Source organism: Pongo abelii, chromosome 16 (genome assembly GCF_028885655.2).
Source record: "Pongo abelii isolate AG06213 chromosome 16, NHGRI_mPonAbe1-v2.0_pri, whole genome shotgun sequence".
Classification (NCBI taxonomy): domain Eukaryota; kingdom Metazoa; phylum Chordata; class Mammalia; order Primates; family Hominidae; genus Pongo; species Pongo abelii.
Window position 1 is genome coordinate 92,472,984 of NC_072001.2, and position 23,841 is coordinate 92,496,824.

General features: G+C 53.4%; 1 protein-coding gene and 1 long non-coding RNA gene across 5 annotated transcripts in view; both read left to right on the forward strand.

Moving 5' to 3' along the window:
• LOC100938912 (protein FAM90A20-like) overlaps positions 1-8,999 on the forward strand; it is a 34,806-nt gene extending 25,807 nt beyond the window's left edge. Inside the window, exon 11 of the mRNA XM_054531330.1 lies at positions 3,964-8,999. The gene's annotated coding sequence lies outside the window, so the exon portion shown is untranslated. The remainder of the gene's footprint in view (positions 1-3,963) is intronic.
• Positions 9,000-9,099: 100 nt separating this feature from the next.
• LOC129050194 (uncharacterized) overlaps positions 9,100-23,841 on the forward strand; it is a 30,538-nt gene continuing 15,796 nt past the window's right edge. For all 4 annotated transcript variants that reach the window (XR_008513754.1, XR_008513756.1, XR_008513753.1 and 1 more), the window contains exons 1-2: positions 9,100-9,328; positions 19,508-19,653. This is a non-coding gene — a long non-coding RNA (uncharacterized LOC129050194). The remainder of the gene's footprint in view (positions 9,329-19,507; positions 19,654-23,841) is intronic.

Here is a 23,841-nt window from a genome sequence, read left to right on the forward strand (position 1 = left end):
CCCTGGGTGTGTCCTGGTTGCCCCTTGCAGGTCCTGGGACGGGGTTGGTGGGGGTGGGCAGGGGACAGGGCTGAGAAGGGTCAGAGTTCATCTGGGAACTTCAGAGTTCCCACCTCTCCATAGCCCTTCAGAATAACCCCAGGTGGTGGGTGGGGAGTGGGATGAAGCATCACCCTGCTGTTCAGTGCAGGGGTCTCAGGTTCAGTGGCCAGGGTGTCTGGCTCCTTCTTTGCCAGCCTCCCCATCTCTGGCACCCTCCCACTCTCTCAGGTGTTGTGGGATGTATCTTGCACTGGGGCCAGGCAGCTGACCAGAGCCACCGACAAGAAGCCTCTGGAATTAACCTTAGGTAGCCACTCAGGTCAGGCAGAGGAGAGACCCTGGGCCCCCCTTCCAGCAGGGACCTTCCTTCCCATGCCGCTGTGCCAGCCAGTTCCCACATGCAGTGCACTTGTTCCTTCCATTTGGGCTGCCTTTCCTCTCTCTGCCTCTCTCTCTCTTTCTGTTTCTGGGGGGCCTCTTTTTCTACCCCTTTCCCTGTCTCCCTGAGCTTCTCCTTCCTCACTCAAGCTGGATAACTGGTGGTAAAGTCCAAAGCTCGATGAAGAAAAGAGGATAGAAGTTAGTGCTTCATGGCAAGGGTAGAGTGAGAGAATTGCCTACAGTATGGGTTGGGAGAAGAGGCAAGGCAGCAGGGCCTTGGGAAAGCTGCCTACCGCCCTCCCTGCCCCTCCCCATTCCTACCTCCCAGGGTTTAGCCGCCTCAGCTGTAGCTCTGAGCTCCTTAATCTGGTGATCCTTGTGGTGCTGGGGGGCAGGCTGGCAGAGGCTTTAGGAGGTGACAGGGGATCTTGGGAGTCGCACTCTGCTAACAGAGTGTCATGTAAAGCTGGCGAATCACATTCCGAGCGCAGCTCCTCCTTCTAAGGCAGTGGCCCAGCAGGGCTGGACCCAGCACGGGTGGTGCCCAGTGGAGGGCTGAGGCACAGGCCCTGCACGCAGTCGGGCGTCACCTCCTCTTTGTCCCTCAGGAGGGAAGTTCCCAAGATTAGGGCTTTCTGGCCCTTTCTGCATGGCTAAGGTTTTATTGTTTGGTAGCTGCCCCCACCCTTACCCCAGCTCCCAAATTCTCTGGCTGCCAATCCCAGTTAGAAGAAGTCTCTATAAGTCACAGGTATCATCCCCCTGGTCAGCCAGGAATATGCTGTTGGGGTAGTCGGGGGTGGGGATTTGTCTAGAACTAAGCAAGTATGCCGGGTGGAATGGCTCCCTTGCCTAGATGAGAAGGGGAGAGAACCCCTGAGATGAACCCCTGATTCTCTCAGCGATGGGCCCTGAGAGAAGCCAAGAGAGACAGGAAATTGAGGTGGGGGTGCGAATGTAAGCGCAAGTGGTTCTGAGGCATCCAGCTCAGCAGAACTGGGGCAGTCCAGGCCTTGGACCTTGGCTGGAGGGTAGGGACAGAGGAGAAGATGCTGTGGGCCGAGGCCCAGGGCTCTGCTTCTGCTATGACCCTGCAGCAGGCCCTGGATGTCTCAGAGCCTCCAAACCCTCGTTCGTAAAATGAGCATCATAATCCCTACCTCCATTGGAGCTGCTATGAAGACTCTTGGGCACATGGGAAACACTCAGTGGGGTTAATTTTTCTTCTCCTTTTCCCTTAGTATGGGGCAGAGATGAAGGAGTTAAGCTTCTCCAGGTCATTTAAGATAGCTGAGATTTGGGGAATGGGGACAGTGGTGATATTCAGAATATTTAACCACCTGTACAGGTTGGGCACCAACCAGTCAAAATGACACCTGGCCCAAATCATCACCCAGGGAGGAGGGCACAGCTGAGCAGAACTTGTCCCTGTATCTTTCTGCCCCATCATGAGTCCATTTATCAGCAAGCATACAGACATCCCTTGAGGGCAGCTCCTGAGGAGGTTGCAGGATGCGGGATCCTGAGATCTTTGCATTCAAGCAAGTCAGGCCTGCCTAGCATGGGGCACCCTGCCTGACCTGGAAGAGGACCCAGAAGCAGAGGGCAGTGAGCTGAGGGCCTTCCCAGCTCCTGCCTCAAGCTGGCAGCAGACCTGCCACCAGGCTCTGGGGAAGAGCTGCTTCTGTGGGCTTTCGCCGTCCTCACGTCCCCTAGAGCTGCCCCTCCTTCCTGTCCTTTCTTCTCAAAAGCACCATGGGTCAGGATTAGAGGGTCTGTTTGTTCTCTGATCTAACTCCTCGTGCCTGTTTCTTCATCAGCCAGGGGAAGTTCATGGTTTCTGTTATCTGACTCTAGAGTATGGGAGTGTGGTGTTGGGGTAGTGTGGAGCCATGTTCTATCATTGTGGAAAGATTCTGGCCTCAAGGCAGGCAGGGTCTTCCCCCAGCCCCAGGCTTTCCGAGCCCACACCTGGACATGTGGTGCACTTAGCCAACACTGACTTCTTTTACCTGGCCTATCTCTTTGCCTTGTTGGGTGAAATTAATGTCTTTGAGGGCCTAAGGTGGTCTGGTTAAGTGACAAGGGCATAGGACGACACAACCTTACCTAGCTGGAAGTCAGAGATTCGGACTCTAGCCCACTTTCCCACTGAGTGGTCTTGGGCAAGCCACCTCCTTTACTGGACCCAGAGAAGTAGCATTGAGCCAGGTGTAGTGGCTCACAACTGTAATCCCAGTAACTGGGGAGGCTGAAGTAGGAGGCTCTCTTGAGGCCAAGAGTTTGAGAACAGCCTGAGTTTGAGAACAGTGAGACCCTATTCTTAAAAAATGAAAAAATTAGCCGAGTGTGGTGGTGTGCACCCATAGTTCTGGCTACCTGGGAAGCTGAGGCAGGAGGATCACGTGAGCCCAGTAGTTCCAAGGCTGCAGTGATCATACCACTGCATTCTAGCCTGGATGACAGAGCAAGATCCTATTACTTAAAAAAGAAAGAGAAAGAGAAAAAAGAAAAAGAACATTGAATAAGATGGTATCTGAGGTCCCTTTTAGCCCCTGCATTTTTTCATCTGGGAGTTCTTTCTGCCTTTTCTACTCTGTTACCTGCCAGTAACCCCTGCTCCCAGCCCCCTGGCTCACAGGAAACATAGTTAGCTTTGTCCCGTTCAAGCTGGCCTGGGATGCAAGGAGGCACCATTACCTAGAGGCTACAAAAATGAAAACCCAGCTCACTGCTGGCAAGGGGTGTGGGGCTGGGCAGTGAGTGACCTGTCCTGGAGCAAGACTTGGGCAGAGAGCATGAGTCTCACCTAGGTGCGCTCCCAGCCTCTAATCTGGATGCCTTTGTCCTTTGTTCTACTTCTGTTTGCTCTGAATGGCATTTGCCTTGGTGGCTCTGTTTGCTCAGGTGGCCCTCAAGGTGGGTTTGCAGTGCTCTCCTTGGAACTTGCCCCATTCCACTTCCTTAGGCCAGAACCTTTAGACTCAAAAGCTTCAACCCCTGAGAAGCAACCATTGGGGAAACACTACTTTTTGGTGCTGACCCCTCTCCGCAGCACCCCAGCTAGGCGGCTCTTCCACTGGTACAGCTGATACATGGATGTGGGCTCAGCATCTTATATGACTGGCATGACCTTGGGCCAGCTCCTTAGCTTCTCTGATTCTCTATTTCCTTATTTCTAACATGAAGATAACCACATCTTTCTCATAAAGTTGCAGTGAGGCATAGAAATAACACAGATAAAGTACCTTGAAATGATGTTCTCTCTTACCTTCTAGTGCCAGCTGTACCCAGCGGCTTCAAAGGCCACAGACATAAACCCTTAACTTTCCTGACCTCTTGCCTTTGAGTTTCAGGACTGCCTTGCTGGGGAGGTGCTGAGACAACCTTGGAGGAGCTCCTCCCCCCAGCCCACCGCCCCTCCTTCCCCAGGGGGCAGAAGTACCTAGTTTCAGCCCTAATAATACCTGAATGAGATTTATAGGACACCTTCCTCCCCAGAGTGCAAAGCTTCTCACATATTATTTCTCTTATCTTTAGATTGTCCTGTGAAGTGAAGTATGATCGGACAGCCTCTTTTCAGCTTTTATGAAAATGGAGACAGAGGAATTGTGGCTCTTGCCAAGGTCACAGGATTGGAATGCAGAGCCAAGCCACCCCAGGACATGCAAGAGCCTCAGAAGGGAAAAAGCCCAGCAGGAAGGGAGAACAAGTAGCCTCTGTCCTGAGGTTGTAACAGCCAAGGGCCAGGATGGAGGAGGAGGACCCCATGATCTGCCCATCTGGCACTTGGCAGGGGACCTGGGAAAATGTACCCCAACCCATCCCTCAAGGGCCTTTGCCTTTGGCCCACTGGCCTAGCATCTCCTTCTTCACCATGTCTGTTCTTGTCACACCTAGTCAGGTCTGTTTGGGTCTGAGGTGCATGGAACATTCTGGGTAGGCCTCCAGCAAATGGAAGCTCTTCACCGTGTTTCCAGCCTGGGACCAAGGGCAGCACACTGGCAAAGTTGCCAAAGCAAGGGACTCCAGCCTTTTAGGAGTTAATGACTCCCTCTCCCCAGCTGTCCTCCCCTTAGTGCTCCTCTTCCTCCCTCCTCCTGCTCACAGCAGGCAGGGCCTAGACCCAGGAGCCATGCTGCTGTGCTGTTGCCAGGGGAGCACGGAGGCAGATCTGAGCTATGCAGGGAAAAGGCCCGGCCTGTCAAAGTGTCTGAGATGAACCGCTGCCGTCCCTGTGCAGCTGGGCTCAGACGTGTCTCAGCTCTTGTTCTGTGCCTGAGAATGGCAAAACCCAGTGAGGTTCAAGGGCAAACTCGCTATTCATTAGTCAGGGGTTCTTGACGTCCCGTCTCTCCCAGGGATGAGTTCCCCCCTCCTCTTTCTTCCCCTCCTGTGACACATTCCTGGGTGCCTTTGGTGAGGACTGCACACCCTCCTCCTGCCTAGCCCCCTCTCTGAAGGCCCCTGAATAAACTCCCCCCAAGGAGACCAGGCAGGGCAGAGACAATGGCTGCAGGAAATCATTCATGCGGGACATGCTGGCCGGCCCTCCACCCAGTCCCCCTGTGGGCCCCACGCCCTTCTGATTCAGGGCACCCTTGGGCCCCCAGCCTATACAGGCCTGGACAGGAAGAAACCACTGGGAACCACCCTAAGGACATACATGCTAGTCCAGTGCCATTCTTCGCTGGCTCTGTGGGTGCCTTTGTGGCCTGTACCGACTGGCTGGCTAATTTTGTGGTTTCTGTACCATCACATGCCTATTTTGAGACACTCTCAAGCACTGTCGGTTAGGGAGTGTAAATTGTACAATATTTTCTGAAATGTGGCAATATCAAAATGTAGAAAGCACATGTACTTGGTCACAAACAAATGGCACTATTTACTCTGTGGGCATATTTGTAAAAGTTCCCAAAGATTTATATACAAGGATGTTCATCAGAGCATTTCTTTTGAAGAGTGTAAAGAAATGGACATGAACCTATGGTCTGTTCATACTGTGGAATACCTATGCAGCTGTAAAAATCGGTGTGGTAGATCTCCGTATATGAGTTGATGTGGAAGGTTGGCCAGTTCACATGATAAGGTGAATAGAGTAAGTTACAGAACAGGCTGTGGAGTATGATCTTATATGTAGATGTTTAGAAGTGAGTCATAAGTAGGCTTATATATGGATCGTTTCTGGAAGTGTGTACTGGAAGGCTACCTCTGGGGAGTGGGGATGGGGGAATGCACTCTTCTATACTGTTATGTTTTCTTTTCGTGCTCCTAAGATACTTTTATTGAAAGATGTAAAGGGGTTCAATGTAATAGGCTTAACTTCTATCAACTAAGTTGGCATGGGTACTTTAAGAGGGTGGTAGTGATGTTGCTGGAGAAAGTATCCCACAATCACTGGTGGCTTCAGCCATGGGCCATTTTGGGGCCTAATAATCACATATCATCATGGTGGCTAGTATTAATCGAAAACCTACTAAGTGCTAGGCTTACTGTCTCTGGGTCTTGCTTACGTGGATGTCATTTTTCCAGTTTCACCAAATCGAAAGAGGTTAATTGGTTTGTTGGAGCTCCTTTGCAGGTGAGGGGCAGAGCCAGGAGCTTGGCTAGGGACAGGGAAGGTGGGTGGGGGATGGTGGATAGGTCTTGGCTCCTAGTTTCCTTCCAGGCAGACATTTCCCCTCTGCCCTGAGGACCTGCTTGTTTGGGGGAGGAGGCCTTTAGAGGCACGGGGTCATGCCAGGTGTTGGACATGGTGAACTGGGAAGTGCCCCCATCTGGCCACAGCCCAGAAGTATCACCGTGCTTGGGGGATGGGGAACAGGGCTGTGAATGGGCCTATTTGCATAAGCAGCATGTGTCTGGAGAGAAAGACATCACAGAGCAGAAGAGTGCGGGTGGGTGCCCAGGAGTGCAGTTGCCACCCCTACTTCATCCCTGAAAGAGTAAATGGCCTAGAAAGTGTCTCTGAGAGGTAATGCTGCACACCACCCTCCCTGGGGGCACTGGATCAGGCTACACCTGCCTTAGGTCGGGGGCTGCAGCAGCCTGCAGAGCTCTCAGTAGGGCCTCAGTGGCCTGGGAGGGAGCAGGGGCAGGGGGCAGGGAAAGAGGCGTAATGGGGCTGTCCAGAGGGGCCTGGGAAACCTGGTCCCTGAGGCCTGGGCACAGCTACAATCACTTCAAATTGGCTGTGGGGCCAGTGGACTGGGAAGAAAAAAAGCAATAAGAGTGACCAAGTGCAGCAGGCTGTCAGGTCCCAGGTCGCATGCCTTAGTGCAGTGACTCCTCATCATTTTATGGGGTGTGGGTGTCATTGGTACACCCATTTTACAGATGAGGACACCGAGGCCCAGAAAAGTTAAGTTACATGTCCTAAGTCACACAGCTTGTAAGTGCCAGAACTGAGATGAAAACCAAGTGTCTTTCACTTTAAAGTCTGTACTCTGACCCCAAAGAGATCCTGTTTGGTTTGGCCACTTATAGGAGGTCCCTAAAGCTGCAGACTCCCCTTGCCAGCGCCCACATATGGAGACATTAACCCTTCCCCTGCAGGGTCACCTCAAATAGTCTTTTAGCTGGGCTTCTCCTGCAGTTCCACCTAATGCCATCCCCTGGGTTTTGCCCAAATCTGAACTGGGCAGTGGGGTGAGAGGAGGGGTTTACAGGGTTACAGAGCTTCATACAGATAGGAGCCCCTGGCTGCTGGTCATCTGCATTCCTGCAGGATTGGCTGTTCCTTGAGGTCCTTGGCAGGAAAATGAGGACTGCTCCCGAGGCCTGCTCCAGTGCTTCCCAGAGGCTGGCCTGGTGTGGGGCTCTGGGAAGGCTGAGGCTGGAGAAGCAGAAGTAGGAGGGCAGAGATGGCAGTCAGGTAGCTTGAATCACCAAGACCCTTCCAAGCCCCACAGGTTCTCCTGAGGGAGTACTAGGGCAAGCTCTGGGAGAGGTCTCTTCCTATGCTGTGAACCCCCTGTCTTTCTTGCAGCCTACAATGAATAAATTTTCTTTGCAAAGGCTTCCATGTCTCTGGTCAGTTTTTCTAGGAGGACATGAGTGAGGAAAGTAGCACTCTGCCACCAGCAAAAACAACTGCTTGTGTCTTGAGGTGTGGTGGGGACACTGGTATGGGTGCAAAGGATGGAGCAAGAAGTCTTACAAGGCTTGGAAAGTCTGTCTTCTTGACCTGAGCTAGGGTCATTTGGGCAAGAAGTGAAGGTCACAGCCAGTGCAAGGCCTACCTTGCCTTGAGGGTGCCCTGCCCTCAGGAGAGGGGTCCTGGAGGTTCTGCATTGGGAGCTAGCCCCCACGCTCCTCCTCAACCTCCATCAGTGTCTTCTTATGTAATTCTCACAATGACCCCGTAAGACTGAATTCTATCTTATAGAATAGGAAACAGAGGCTCAGAGAGACTAAGAAATAGGCAAAGCCACACAGCTGGGAAGCAGTGGAGTCGGCCTCCAGATCTCATCTCTGTGACCAGAATGGGATGCAGGGGGTGGTGAGTCTCTTGAAAGCCGCTGATAAGTTTTTTCATGTATGAGCAAATTCACAACCCTGCTTTCATCACAGCATTCATTCTCACAAGGCCTTTGGACTGCAGAGAATAATCAGGACTTACTGTGCCAGGCACTATTCTAAGTGCTAGTTTGTGTATTAAATCGTGTCTTAATCCTCACATCTGTGTGCATAACTGGGCACTATCCTTATTCCTATTTAACCAAGAACGAGAGTGAGGCCAAGTTGGCCATCCAAAGTGGCCCGTGTGGCTCCGTGTGTGGTGGGGGAGGGGGGATTGCAGCCAGGATGCCAGCACGGTCACATTTGTCTGTCCAGATGCCAGGCACTTAACTGCACACACTGCCTCCCTAAAGGCCTCGCCAACCTAGCCCGGGCCCACGACCCCAAATAAAACATCTTTCACCCGCCCCCCAGCAGCCCGGGCCGCGTTTGACCACTAGTAGGGCAGAACCACTGACCGGCAGGCGGCGCTCCCCGGGGCTCCGGGCTCGAGCCCCAGGGCACCGGGAGGAGCAAGGATCCCGAGCGGGAGGGAGACGACTGGGGGGCGCGCGGCACAAAGAGCTTTTTATTCAAATTTGTTTAGAGTTTCGCGAATTTGCATGAAAAATGTGTGAGAAAAGCCAGCTCCGGTGACCTCATCCGCACCTGCCATTAACGTTCAATTAGCGGCTGAATAGCGGCCGCCGACGCGACGTGCAGAGAATCCGGCCTGCCCTGCGCAGCGAGGGTGGCGGGCCAGGCCCGGGATAGGGTGGGACCGAGGGAGGGGGACGCGGCGTAGGGCCCCGGCCTACTCCTCTGGCCCGGAGACCCAGGACCTCGTCCGCACTCCAACTCTCCGAGGGAACCCGGGAATCTCAGGACTCTCGAGCCCAAGATTGTTTGGAGCGCGCCGGGACCCTTAGGATGCCCGGCTCCCTCTGGGCGCAGAAAAGGGCGGGCTTGCCTCCTCCCCAGGACGGAAGGTGGCCGGACGAGCCCCGTCCCAGCTCAGATGGGCTTCCCCGCCATCTTCCGGACAAAGTGTCAAGTACAAGTTCAAGTTCAGGGCCAGGCCCGGGGGCCGGGGGGGGGGGCGCTGAGCCTTACCCGGCCGCCTTTGTTCTCTGGCATAATCGCTCTCACGTCCCCCCCCGGGCGGGGCCCAGCAGAGACCCCCGCCCCGCCCCGCCGCGCCCCACAGGAGCCTCCTCCTCCCGCCGGCGCGGCGCCTGTCCCCTGGTCCCGGCGTCCCCGCTCGGTGCCACCGAAGGATCTAGGGGCTTGGGCCGGGGAGGGGGCGGAGGGGGGAGTGGAGGCGCGATACGAGCCCGTGGGAGCCTCCCCAACCCCGCAGTCCCAGCGGCAAACTGTGCTTGGTCGGACGGATGCCCGCGCGGAGGTAAGAGCCCTTTGCGGGGTTCGCCCATATCCCTGTGCCCCGCCCCCCGCCTGGGACTATGCGCGACCCACGGAGCGGGGCGGAGGATGGTGTGCTGAACACCGGCTGGGCAGCCCCGCTGGGCCTCCGGTGGGGGGTGGGGGGCGCACTGTCGCTCCAGAGCTCTGGGGAGTACCAGGCCTGGGCGGTGGGTATGGAGAGCAAGTGCGCCCAGCCGAGGCCCAGTAAGATCGCCGGCCTTTCCCAAAGGCGTTTGGCTCACCCATCTCTCCTCGGCTAGCCTCTTGGTCTCCCCTTCTGTGTTTCTGGCTCTGGCTCTTCCTCGGCTCCTCTCAGATTTTGGCTGGAGGGGATCCTAGTTAGAATCTAGCTCAGCCAGGTCCTGAGGCCCCTCCTGAAGAGCCGGAGATGTGTGTGCGGCTCAGCTGTTAGGGGAATCAGCTGTGCCCACTCACTCCCCCATCCCATTCCCAGAGCCTAAAATAAAGTCCTGGGCCAAATGGTGGTTGCTGGGGTGGGGTGGGGTGGGCTGTGCTGGGCAGTGACTTAGTGGCAGTGCAGGGGCCATACGAGTTCTTTTGTGTGTGTGTGGGGCGGGGGGGACCTCTTGCTGTCCCTGCATGCCTAGTTCCTGGATTCCGTGCGGTGACAGGTGTTAGCTTGTACCTAGCTTATACCTCACCCAGTGCACTGCCAAGCTGAAAGGGCACAGGAGGCTTCTTCTGAGTGGCCCAAATCTTGTCCCCTATACCTGCCTTTCACTCTCAGGTGCTTGCTTTGAGGTCATTTATGTACCCATGCTTTACATACAGTTCTAACATTCACAATATTCGGCTTCTAAACTCACAGCAAGTTATAAGTAATAAATTAGAAGGGGGAAGAAGGCCTTTTCCCTGCAGCTATACTGCTCCCATTGTGCGTTCCTTCCCCTCTTCTCTGTGTTGTCCTGGGATTTCTCACTTCTGGGATTTTACTCGTGCTGAAGTGCCAGCCTACTCGAGTACATTTCTTCCCAACTCCAATTGGCCAAACTTTGTCCAGTGCCTCCTCCTCCAGGAGGCCTACCCAGATTTTCTCCACATCTCTCCCTCTCTTGACACCTTCAGCAGAGGGTCAGCTGCGCATCTGAGTCCTTAGTAAATACTCAATAAATGAAGTCATTTCTGGATGAATGAATAAAAAAATCATACATACACATAAATCTAACAAGCATTGAGATGGTCGAATTTTTGTTTTTAATATTGATTTAAATATAACAGCTCCCAGGGGCTCCTCTCCTCTGTTCCATCACATACAAGAACCAGCCTGAAAACGTTGGTTTTGTGTGCTCTGTTAAAAAAAGAAAGAAAAATTCTATGCAAATTGCTTTACAATTTAAAAAAGAAGAAGAAATGCCAGAAGGGATCCCCTCAGCCTCTGTGCAGCTCTGCTCTTCATCTGACGGGGCCCCCAGAGGGCTTAGAGGAGCTAAGGTTTCATGAACTGTACACGACTTGGGACCCCTTTGCAAGGTCTCAGTGGAGCCACCAGAAACTTGACTAAAAATGGAGACTGACCTACCTAGTGCGTGCGTTTAGATTCCCGATGATTCATCACTGACACGCTGATGTCAGAGGAGCCTGGGAAGATGTTTACATCTTTTTTAAAAAGGGAAAGCGAAACGTTTTTCTGCAAAACCATCTGTAAAACCATCTGTAAAGGCTGCTCTAGACTCTTCCTCTTCCTCCTGGGCACTTCTGGCCTGAGCTCTCGGACAAACCACTATTTTTCTCCTGTAGGTTCCCTAATTTGGATGGGTAAAATGAGGACATTTAAGGCAGCCACAGTTGGCAACGGGTGGTATAAATACTACTCTGCAGCAGACTGAGAGAACAATAATTTATTTATATATTAACTCATTTAGTCCTCCCAACTAAAGGAGATGGCTCCCTTTTATAGAAGAGGAAACTGAGGTATGAAGAGGTTAAGTAACTTGCCTTCAGTCTCACATCCCGAAGAAGGTCCAGCAGGCTTTATACTTGGCAGGAAGGGTTAGACTCACTGTGCTTTACTATACTACTGACTTTGTAGCTTTGCTCCTAAAGTAGTGGCTAAATGCCTCCTCTCCCAAGTCACATTTCATGTGGATTTCTTTGCTTTCCTTATTATCCAGAGACAGAAAGGAGTCAGGAGTTGAGGGGCAGTGAACAGCCTCCTTTGGAGTTTTTCGTTCAAATTCTGGCTCTCTCCCTTACGTACCATGTGACTTGTGTCAAATCTCCATATCCTCGTCTGTAAAATGGATTTGCAAATTGATCTCATCTCATGGACTTGTGAGGATGAAAGAAGATGCTAGGTTTGGCCCAGGCCCTGAGTCATAAATGTATCCTTGAATGACAGCCATTATTATTACCAGCAATCACCTCTAATGACAATGTTACTGTCACTATGCATTTTCAGAAAACAGTGCCCCTCCCCACTCAGAAAAGAAAAAACAACACCCATACATCTCCACGTGCTTTAACCAAGCAGCCGAGGGGTGCTAGGACTGTGGAATGACAGCAGCTTCATTCTGTACACAGATAATTCAAACTCCCAGTAGGTCTTGTGGACCCCCAATGTCTTAAATACAGACCCTTGAAACCTTGTCTCTCCTGAGCTCTTAGCACTTAGGAAGGCGTGAGCATGTGGGTGGGGGGAGGGTTGAAAGACCCTGTGGATAATTGAGAGAATTAGAGGCCAAGACGACTCTTAAGGAGAGAAATCTGAAGCATGTTGTTTTTCACTTTCTTAGCCATAAACTCTGACTATTGCCTATTGATGAGGAAAATAAATTAAGACTAGATCATGCTACGGAAGTATAATAGATCTAGTCAGTGGAATGCTTCTGCCTCCTTTCATGTAATTTATATTTATTTTATTTATTCAGCGCTTATTCTGTGCCAGACATTGTTTTAGGCACTGGGGATACAGCAGAGAACAAAACAGAAAAGCCCCTGCCCTCAGGGAGCTGACACGTGTGTGTGTGTGTGTGTGTGTGTGTGTGTGTGTGTGTGTAAGGAGAACAAAAACATCAGAAATTCTGTGCTGTGCCTGCGTCTGACAGGATCCCTCATGAGTGGGGCTGGTCAGCTTGGTCTCCCTCACTCTCTCACCCCTTAAAGCCAAGGACACATGTTTTCACACAGCTGTCTCCACTTGGGGGTAGTATTAAGGAGAGAGACAGAGACAGTCTCAATTTCTCTCTATATCCAAAAATAAATAACAGGCTGAGGTAAAAAGGTTACTCAGGCAAGGTACCTATCAAGCAGGTGATACACTGGTGCCTGCCTTCTTCATCCCATTCCTGACCAGTTGCTGGATCCAGGCAAGGCTGAAATCCCGGTAGTGGAACAGGGGCAGAAATGGTGACAGTCGATGGCAGAAACCAAGAGGACTGGGAAGAGACAAGGCTGTATCCAGGGGTGTGGGCAAATCATATTAATAGCTAGCCTGTGCCAGTTAATCCTCACCAGGAACTCTGATTTAGAGATGAGGAAACTGAGGCACAGAGAGACTGAGTAAAGTGACCTAAGGCCACATAGCTATTCACTGGCAGATCGGGGGCAGATTTGAACCCAGGGGGCTGGCTCCAGGGTCTATGTGCCTTATCCCACTATCAAACTGTTTATTTAGGGACCAAATTACAGAAAGAAATGTGCACTTCTCTTGGGTAAAACTCATTCTCCAAGTGTCCTTAGAAGTCAGCAGGGGGTTCTTCATAGACACCCTCCCTCACACTTCTTAGAGGCCCAGGTTAGAGATGTTAGGAACCTTCTTTTACAAGCCCCCTCGCTTGGCAGATGAGGAAACAAGCAGATGGAGAAGGACTTGCTGGAGACCATTATCAAAGTGGACACTAGAATTGTGATCTCTTAGCAGAGCTCACACTGGGGCTGCATGTCAAGGTCTTGGGGAGAAGAGCTACTTACCTTACTGGAGCCTCCTCAAGGGCCTAACCACTTCTACTGCCAGCAGAGTAAAACACCTGCCTACTCTGTAAAGAAGTCCCAGATAGTTTCTGAAGGCCTTAGTGGACTCGAGGTAACATGGTGTCCAATTAGAGAGCCAATGGGCCTTATATCTGGTCCTTGGAGAACTGTCCTTGTCCTTCTGGAGCACTGCCCATGCTCTGGGCATGTCCTTGGTAGGGTATGGTTTCCTGCCAATTTAGGGAGCTTTTCTCCATCCCGGAGCCAGGGGCCATGGAAGCCACATTTGTTGCCCTCCCCACTCTTGGTATGTACCTTGCACAGAAGTGGGGACTCAATGACAGTGGCATTCAATTGAATGTCTTCACCTCTTGGTGCCAAGTCAGATCCCCATACTATCCCACAATGCTGCCTGAAAGATGCCCCCGTCCTCCTTGGAATTGTTGGGGGAGGGTCAAGGACCACCACCCTGGACTTGGAATCAGAATGCCAGGAGGAATCCTGGCTCTACCTCTCCTTGCTAGGAGATCTCCAGGTAACCCAGATCCATTCTTTGAGCTTCTATTTCCTGAAGGAAGCTGGCAGTGCCTCCTTGGGAGGCCTGGCAAGTGGGGGATTATAGGAGATGCTGTGTGTGAAGGTGCTTTGCAAAGGGTGAGATGGGTGGGAGATCCTGCTTACCCAATCACATGCTTAACTGCCTTGTTTGGTCCTGGGTCAGAGAACCTTAGTCCTTTCATCACAAACCAAGAGAGAGGATGGAGGATTAGGGGAAAGGGAGCAGGGGTGGGTTTCCTCTGAGTTTCCCCACAGAGGCTCCATCTTGAAGGTTACCACTGTCCCACCCCATGGAGGGGGTTGCTGCAGTGAGGAGGGAGCTGGGGTGGGATGTGAGCCTCAGGAAGAGCCAGCCTATACTACACCCTGTGAGTCAAGGAGTCTATCTTCTAGCCTGGTGGTTTCTGGTTAGAATTTGACATTAGTACCACGAGCTTTACATCAGCCACTGGACTGGCAATGACGGGGATGCCAGGTTAATGAAACGTTCCTGACTTTCCTGGCTGGACATAGAGGTTCTATCACCAAACAGAAAGATAAGGCATTTGTGATATAATAGCTGGAGTAACCAAAACTCTTTGGAGATTCCTGTTTGAACACACCCCAAAACCACATAAAATTTTTCACGGGTGAAAGAGTTCTACCCTTGGTGGTTCTGGAGTGAGATTTGGGTGCGTTTGGTCTGATTTACCCAGCCGTGCCTGCCCAGGGCTCCTGCTTGGCAGGTCTCATGGCCTAACTCACTAGACTGCCTGAGGGGGACCGGAGGTCAGTGGGGTTTAGCCAGAGTGAAATACACAAATCAGAAGGCGGGAGGTGCCCACGCGGGCCCAGAATGTATGTGCTCAAATGCCTCTGTAGGATATGGTTTCCTGCCAGTTTGGGGAGCCTTTTCTCCATTTGAGAAAAAACAAACTTACAGCGAGGGGTGAGGGGTTAGGGTTTGGGATTGGGGGAAAAGGTGGGTGGGGAGCCCCCCCAAGGAAGTGAGGAGGGGGCTGCAAGGATTATACCTAGGCATATGTTTCCCTAGAAATCACATTCATTGTATTTTTATAATTTATTCTAAATCTTTCATGCGAAGAAAATCAATAGTGGGTGTTAGTACTGGTGGCCCTCCTGATCACACCTGCATCTCTTGAGTGTGCCTTAAAGGTCTTGGGAATGGAAAATATAAAAACTGCTTCGTGATGCGTCATCTTTATCCCCCACTCCCCCACCCATTCCAATATATTTTCTACTTCTAGCCTAAATTCAGGGCCCCCTACCGGGGCCGGCCATGATCTTGAGGCCGGCATAGGGGAGGCCGCGCTCTGTCCACCCCAGCGTGGTGATGCCGTTGGCTTCTTGTTGTGCCCGGTATTGTGGGCTACATGCCTTTCCGGCATACGGAGCTCAGCGTCCAGGCCAGTGCTCCTCAACCTCTCAGTAGTGTTTACCCGAGGCCGTCGTGCAATGAGACTATTCGCATGGCATTGTCAACGCGGCGGCGCGCGCGTCTCGGCCTTCCGCGGCTTGCCAGACTGTCCTGCAAACCACCTCACCAGTCTCTTTGGCGCAGGAGACTCAGGCTGTAACCGGAGAAAACACTTCACCCTGGAACCCTAACTCAGGTCCTGGCAAAAGGTGCGAGAGGAAGAGTTGCTGTCTTAATAAATCTCGGCCGCCCGCACATCTGGCCCCTGGTCCTGCTCGGTAGAGGACTGGCTGGTGGATGCGCGGTCCTGGCCGTGGGCACTCGACCCACCTCTGTTTTCCTTACCGAGGCGCCCCTGGATTACCACTTTCGGTTTGCCCTTACATCCGGGATGTCGAATTTCCCAGGGAATCATAATTATTTTATCTATAATTTATTCTAACCCCAAGGTTTCAAGAAAATCTGTAATGAACGTTAATATCTACAGCCTCCTGGTCAATCTGCATCGGGCGAGAGAGCCGTCGGGTTCTTCGCAGTGGGTGACTTCAGGTCCCTGTGCCTTGTTTCCTATCACTCTGAAAGAATTTTCTCCCCAAGGGGAATCTAACTTGTTTGAAACAGGTTTATCCTCTCTGATTTTCTGCACTGGAGAAAAATCTGGATCTGCTTTTCGAAAAGATTTTTTTTTTTAAGAGGCATCCGGTCAGGCCTGAGAAGTCGGGCTGAAGGTGCGCCAGACATTATTGCCTAAGACCTCCGGACGTTATGTACCCCAAGCACCTGAGCTACTAGGGGTATATCAGACAAGATTTCCGGGAGCAGCCCCAGGAGTCCCTTCGCCCGCTCCCAGTCCGCAAGCGCAGAGGATCCTGAGCTCTGTCCCCCAAGGTCTTGGCGTTTGCTGAGCTCTCTCCGCGCGCGTCGAGGAGAGGCCGCTTCTCGTGAGCAAAAGCTGGGAGTTGTTAGAGATTCCGCAGCCGCTCTGAGGGCGAGATCGGGTTTGTCCCACGACCTCGGCGCCAGGGAGCTGTAGAAAGAGACAGACCCCAATTTTCTCCCCTTGGAGAATCAAAACCTCCCCTTGGAGTTGAAACAAAACCTGAAAGCCCGAGGTTGCCCGCACGGCCAGAGGTGGCGCCTAAGCGGCGGGGGCGACCAGAGCCGCGTGCCCGCGCGGTTCCCAGGCCTGGGTTCTGTTTCTTCCTATTTTAGTTAGTTACTTAGCTGGTTAGCTAAAAGACAGCTCACAGGCAGCATTTATGCAAACGCCAAGCCTGGACCCATGCTGAGTCTCCGCGGCCGCCAGACCTATAGTTGCCCGGCTGGGCTCCCAGAGGAGTGACGAAGGGAAATTCCTAGTAATTAAAGGGGAGGTTTTCCCGGGGCGCCCCTTGGTGAAGTGGCCTTGGCTTCGAGTGAGGAACAAAGGACTAAGGTGCCTGCGCGCAGCGCGCCCTCGGGGCCCGGCGCGACCAGCTTTCACGCCCCTCCCCGCTCCACGGCGGCCGCGGGCTTTGTGAGCTGGGGCCGCGCGCCGCGCTGCACCTGCCCGGCTTTAAGTACCTTGGCGAGGCAGCGCGGGCGGCTGTTCTAATCGCCGTCTCCAAGTACCTGCTCATGAATAAACACCAACCCCATTTATCAGGTACTTAGCGCTCATTGTGAAGGGGAAATTGGCCCTTTTCTGAAAATGTCTATCCACAACCCATCTGCGCAGTTCTGGTTGCAGAATTCCCCTCACCCTTGAGAGACACACACACACACACACACACATACACACACACACACACACTCACAACACGAGGCTCCTCCAAGCTAAGATAAACTCGCTTTTCTTCCGGTAAGTGCGTGATTGAGCCGCGACAATAGGCGGCGAGGAGGAGGCCGTTGGGTCAATAGCCTGCGTCTCTCCCCTTGATAGGAAAAGTCAGTGCGCGGAATGCAGGGCCTTAGGAAAGCCCTGTCCGGCGTTCCAGCCACAGGGGTCACACTTGCATCAACATGCGGGCACGCTGCCCCTTGGGTCCCCCAAACATTGAGCAAAATATTGGAAAGATGGCCCGAGGTGTCTGTGGTGCCTGCCAGCATTGGTCGGGTGGGCCCCAGCTGCACCCTGGGTTCCCCTACTTTCCCCCAGTTGGGCCCCACATCTGGGTCTGGCTCTTAAGTCTTGGGCATGTGGGATAGAGAATTTAAGGATCCAGATACTTTGCAATCCCCGGGCTAGTAGGAGGAAAAGTGGTTCCTCTGGGAACCCGGATGAGCCGAACAGCAGCTTTCGGCAGAGGCCTTCAGGTTTCAGAGTTCTCCAAGTGGGGAGAAGGGCGGCCTGCTCAGCCCGCGCACCCGTGGCAGCACCACGGAGGGAATAAAAGCAGGGTAAACAATTTGAAGATCCCCACAAAGGCAAGACAGTAAATTTACAAACTCATTTGCGTCCTGAATACTCGCTTCTTTTTCACTCATACATTCCTTCTAAAATGTGGACTTTCTGTGTACATGGGCGCGCATTCCCAGGACTCGGTTCCCTAGGTGGAATTCACCCAGGAATACAATCGATTTTCTGAACCTGCGTAAGGCCACAGGCAGCTCTGAAAATGAAAGCGTTTGCTAAGTGGGGGAGATCTCACCAATCGAACGTTTAAAAATGGCTTTGTCTTCATTCAGCTCTCCCGATTTATTTTGTGTTTTACAAATAGAAGCTCAGAGCTTCTGTCGCCCAGTCCTTGCATGACTCATGGCGGTGGCCACACGGGTTTCAGGGATACGGGATGTTTAGAAAATCGCTGAATATCGGAGTTTCCTAGCACGTTCCATTTATACTGAACGCAGGCGGCCGCTGAAAATCCAGCCTCGACTCTTGCTAACGACTGGGTAGGACCCTCGGGGTCCTGCGACCGTGCTGGAGGGTGTTCCCGGCTCCGGTCTGGGGAGGCCTGCGCGGGGACTAGGTTCTCGAGAGGCGAGCGGAAGCGCCAGAGAACCCGAGACTGCTGCGGGGTCGGATGCGGGATCCCTGGGCTGCGGTTCTACGCAGAAACGCCAATGGCTGTGCCTCCCCAGCTCCTCCCAGCCCGTCACTAGGCCGGCGCCTGGCCCGGAGGATCCTCCCAGAGCCCTGGCGGTGCCATCCTGCCGGAGAAAACAAGCTCGGCCCCGCCGGAATTCGCTCCAAACACAGACGCTCATTTTTGGAATATTCTAGAAAAATAACAAGATCTTGTTTGTCTTTATGATTCACGGGAGGTAACTGATGGGAGGGCCATTTACATGAGGGCAGACACTGTGGGGTGAAGGTGACTTCTGGACGTAGGCTTTAAAGTAGGAACGGCTCCAAATTCCCAATATCTCCGGCCTTTCCGTTGCAAATCGGACCCCTGCGGGAAAACCAGACATTTCTGTTTCGTGGCTTTCGGGCTGCCTCCAGCCCACGCAGGCTCGTTTAGTCCCCGCGGAGTCAGCTCCGAGCCTTCCTAATCCTGGAACAAGGGCTCCAGGTCGCGGCCGCGGGAAGCCGCCGAGAGGGTGGGGAGTAGGGATTCCCTCCAGCTCCTCAGGGCATCTCACAAGCGCCTTCTTCTGCGCCGTCTCCCCACTTCCAGGTGCAGGGGATGAGCTTCCCCAAGTTAAGCTTGATTTTATTTGGTGAAAATTCTGGAATTCGAATTCGTTGCTCTTGTGTGTTTGTGTTAAATGCCTTGATGGCGTAGGTGTGTGCGCACCCTCACAAATTTATGGAATTTATGGGCGGTGAGCGTGGCCGGGAAAGGTTTGGGGGACAAGTAAGAGAGGGCGCCTGCACGCTCTCTCCGGGCCCGGGACTGGCCCCCAAAGCACGGCTGGAGCAGAGCGTGGTGGAAGTGGTAAAGGCTTCAACTCGACCCCCTCTCTCTTAGGAGCCCTCGTTTCACCCTTCTCGGCCACGCCCTTCGTTCGCATTCTTGCGTCCCTTGGGGTCCCAAGCAGATCCCCCACAGAAGGCCAAGGAGAAGTGGAATTGAATCAGGGCAGAGCAGGGCTCCCCCAGGGCCGGTTCCCCGACCGGCATGGTGCAGCCAGGCCCGAGGCCTGGGACAGCCGTTTCGGAAACCCTGGGGGTCGAGGCCCTCCAGACTGGACTCAGGCCGCAGGAAAGAGCATAAGCCCAGCCCTCTCACATAGTGTGGCTTGTCCTCAAACCTCCCACCTCCCCAGATCTCCCCACTACAGCCCAGCCTCACTAATCACCCTCCTTCATCTTGGTTCTTTTGAAAGGGTGGCCACGGGAGTGCCTCCGCCCATGACAGCAGTGTACAGGAAGCTGACCCGGAGCTGGGAAGCCGGGAGAAGGCACGTGGGGTTCCACCTAGATAAACCCCAAAAAGACAGCTCCAGTGAGGGCCCAGCAAACCTGAGACCAGGTAGGGAGCAGCGTGTCCGCAGGGGCAAGGATGGAGCACCAAATGCCAGAGCCTGAGATTTGGGCTGTCACATCCCTCCTTGGGAGTAGTTGTGACCCCTGGATAGTCATCATGTGCAAGCCTCGGACCCCTTGGAGGGGTTAGGGAGGGATCTGTGGTCCCCCTCTCATGTCGGCTACTGAAACCCCTGGGTTCCTTGAAACAATCTAGCCTACACCAGAGCGTCCATCTTAAAACTGGTGGCTTTTGGTTCCCCAGGACCCTGCTCAACTCCTATGACGTTAGATCACCACTTAGAGCGTCTTGATGCCCAGGCTAGAAGGATCTCGGTTGCACCAGCTTCCCCACTGCAGTTCGAGGTTTTATCCCGACCGACTTTCAGCAAGCAGCTTAGCTCAGCCTTGGCGCTGCCTTCCAGGAAAGAGGGGCAGCAGCAGCCTCGGCTGACCCGGGTGCCCTTGTGGGCTATCTAGTGGGGGCTCGCGGGTCCTTGCCTTCTCTGACTGGGGTGGGTGGGAGGTAGGTTCCTGAACTTCCCGGGGCTTCTCCCTGGCACACTTTGGCTGCCACATCACGGATGGAAACGCTGAGGCCAATGGGCTCAGGTTCGCTAGCAGCAGGCAGCCGGCCCTGGTGTGCCCGCTGTGGCCTGGGTGCCCTCCATACCCCCGCGCGCGCTTGCTGTCTGTGGGTCGCTGGCAGGTAGGGGTGTTCCTAGGGGCCACGGGGGGAAGGGGGTGGCGGGGCCGGTCTTGCGCTTCCCACGCTCCCTCTGTTCAGTTCACTCTGGTGGTCTCTGTTCCAGTCTGGCTTGTGGATCCCTGGCTCCCCATGGCCAAGCCGAGAACTAGCGGGCGCAGGTTTCATTGTGCAGACTCCCGGGGTCAGGTCGCAGGGTCACGTGCACGCGTCGGGCCTCCTCCGGGCGCTCCTGTTCCAGATCCGCCGACAGAGGGCGCCGGGGGCCCGAGAGGAGCACGTTCGGCCGCCTCTCCCGGGTCCCTGGCGCCACACTGGGGGCTTGGTGGTTCAGAGCCACACCTGGCACCCTCACATCCCAAACCGGGATAGTCGCACGGACAAAATCACAGGAAGGAGCGCGCAGCTGACGGTGGGCGGGCGGGACGGCGGAGCCACTTACAGCGGGACCTGCGAGGGTGTGGGTAAGGGACTCCCCAACGGACCCTCTAGTTTGTAACCGTGCGAACACAGGAGGGATTCACTGTGTGCACCGTGGAGGCGTGGACATCCACCTGAGTGTGCAGAGGCAGGGGAGGGACACAAGAGATAGTCCCTGAGACTGGCTCCAACCAATTTCTGAGCTGGAAGGGTTTTCTAGAACGTTAGTCCGAACACCCTCTTTAATAGCAGGAAACTGAGGCCCTGAGAGGGCAGCGACTTATCCAAGGTCCTGCAGCACTTAGAAACAGGGCTGACTTAACTAGCGCTGGGGAAGGGCGGCCCCTCCGCTGTCCTCTGAGCCTCAGTTTCCTCCGCTGTGAAACATTACAGTTGTACTAGGTCGTGGTTCTGGAGGTATGCCTGAAGGGGTGTGCAGGGGTCTGCATGGGTACGCACATATGTGTTGGTGCACGTGTTGGTGCATGTGTGTGTTGGAGGCAGCCTATGGCCATCTGAGAAGGGCTATGTCTCCATGCGTAGGCGCCTGTAAAGAGCTCCCTGGGTGCCTGTGTGTATTTGTGTGTATTTGCCCTTGAAGGAGTAGATGTGTATTTGCCCTTGAAGGAACAAATTGTGTACAGATGTATTTGTGCCTATCTAAGTGTGTGTTTGTGAAGGGATGTGTTGTGAGGAGGTGTGTGTAGAAGAGGAAAGGGATATTTGTGTCTGTGAATTGTGTACATGTGCTTAAAGGGGTAATTGTGGATTGTAAATAATTGTACACTGGAAAAGGGCCTGGCACTCCCCAACCACTGGAACCCCACCGCCTGCCTTTACTGCTCCTTCACGTGTGCCCTGGAGCCCATTCTCATTCTGTACCCCACAGAAAGGGGCAAGGGGATGAGAGGGCTGAGGGACACAGGCTCTGGGGTGTGGCTCTGCCCCAATGCCCAGCAGGCTCTAACGGGCTGTGATTAGGCAAAGCTTCTCCTGGGCTGCAGAGGGGGGGGGGGGGGGAGAGAGGGAGAGAGAGAGAGAGAGAGAGAGAGAGAGAGAACGAGGGAAGAAGGAGGATTATGGCAAATTCATTTCTATTTTCCAGCCCACTAAGCCTGCAGTGTGTCCCTGGTGTTAGCATGAGAATGGGCCAGGGCTCTGTGAACACTCCCCGCCCCCGACCTACTGACCCCTCTTCCCCCCTGACGTGAATAGCGGGACTCACAGCCTCCCCAGCCTCTCCAGCTAGTGCCTGCAAAGCCACGGCTCCTAATCAGGGTAATTTAATATATTTTAAGCCCCCGGCGGCTTTATTTTCCCTCCTTTTCGAGTTTGTTTTAGGCATTCACCGCTCTCACCCCGTCATTAGACAGCCTTATTTGACGGATGGAAGGAGCTGCTATGAGACCACAGCCCTTTGTGTCCCCCACATAAGCTGGGCTTCCCCGTAATTAGAATGGTATTCCCAGCCATTGAGGCTTTTCATGAGGCAGAACAAAAACTCCCCGAGATGAATATCCCCCAACTCCCAGCCCCCTGGCCAGGAAAGGGGCTGTGAGTTAAAGGGACTCCTTGGGGAAGGCAGTCCAGAGCAAGGACGGCCAGGGTCCTACCAGGGTGAGGAATTTAGGGGCCATGGGAAGTGGGCACCAGACAAAGGCTGGTGGCTGGTCAAGGTTGCTGGTAAACACCAGTCACCTATACATACTCCACCTAGCGCTCAGCCAGCCTCAGGATGTGCTGGGCTCCTCAGAGGACCTTCATATTCTACGGGGTCTTGGGGTACGGAAACAGGCTGGAATGTGCAAGTAAAACACAAACACGCACAGTCACACTAGTCAGTCACGTGCAGGCTTAGGATTACATTGTAAACACACATATATACACATACATGTACACATGCCTGCTCAGCCACAAGATTACGACGTCACTAAACTAGGTTAGGAAATACTTGTAAATATACACACATCACACACGTTACCCAGACAGAACCAGACTGCAGTTTGTCTTTATATCTGTGCACACACACACACACACACACACACACGGCCAGCCACTCAGATTGCTTGTGAACACACACACACTCCTGCATACTCATATACATACATACACCCTTAGGGTCATCCAGACCCCAGTTTTTCTGGGGGCATTCGCCAGCCTGTGCACACTATGGTGCACCACCCCTCCTCCCCAGGATATAGACTTGCTTCGGGCCACATTCCTAGGTCCATGCTCAGCCTGTGTGCAAGTAGTTTGACATGCACACCCATGCATGGATGCATGCTCATCCTCTGGCTCACACTGTCATGTGAAAACTCAGGAGAATACTATAGAACCAACATGACATTACAGTGTTTCCATGTTTTCTGGCCAGCCTCTCCCAGACACTCATTACCAGACATGCAAGGGAGTTTTGAGGATAAGCCCCCACTTAGCTACACACTGTGCTATGAACTCAGCCCCCAAGTGGGCTGGGTTCTCTGGGGCTCAGGTGGGGGTCTCCTATGCCCTTTGGGGAGAGGAGATCTCCCTTTTCTAGATTGGACCATGCTCCGAGGACAGAAGGCAGGTGTCTGGCTGTCTGGTACAATCAGTAGCTTTTTTCAGGATTCAGGAAAGGCTCAGAGGGTGATAACTAGGTCTGGGAGTCTGCAGAAGGGAGAACTCACCTGCTAACTGACGCACAGGGATGCAGTCCCATGGAGAAATAGTGAGTGCCTCATCTCTAGGAGGATTCCAATAGGGGCAGCATGATAGCCAGGCAGAGATGTTGTGGGATAATTCATTTATTTAGTTCAGCTCCTACTCTCTATCAGACCCTGTGCCCAGTGCTTGGAATACAGTGATGAGTAACATACAAGCCTGTCTTCAAAGGATCTTAGAGTCTTAAATGGGAAAGCTACACACACACAGTTAATAGATAGGCCTGGGCCAGGGGACAGGGATAAGGCTGGGGCAGAGAGGAAGAGAGGAAAGTGATATAATGGGTCTCTAGTTTCCACAATGGAATATTGGTATCAGGGACTGAAGTGGATCATTTAACATCCTGTGCTGAAGGCACAGCTGTGG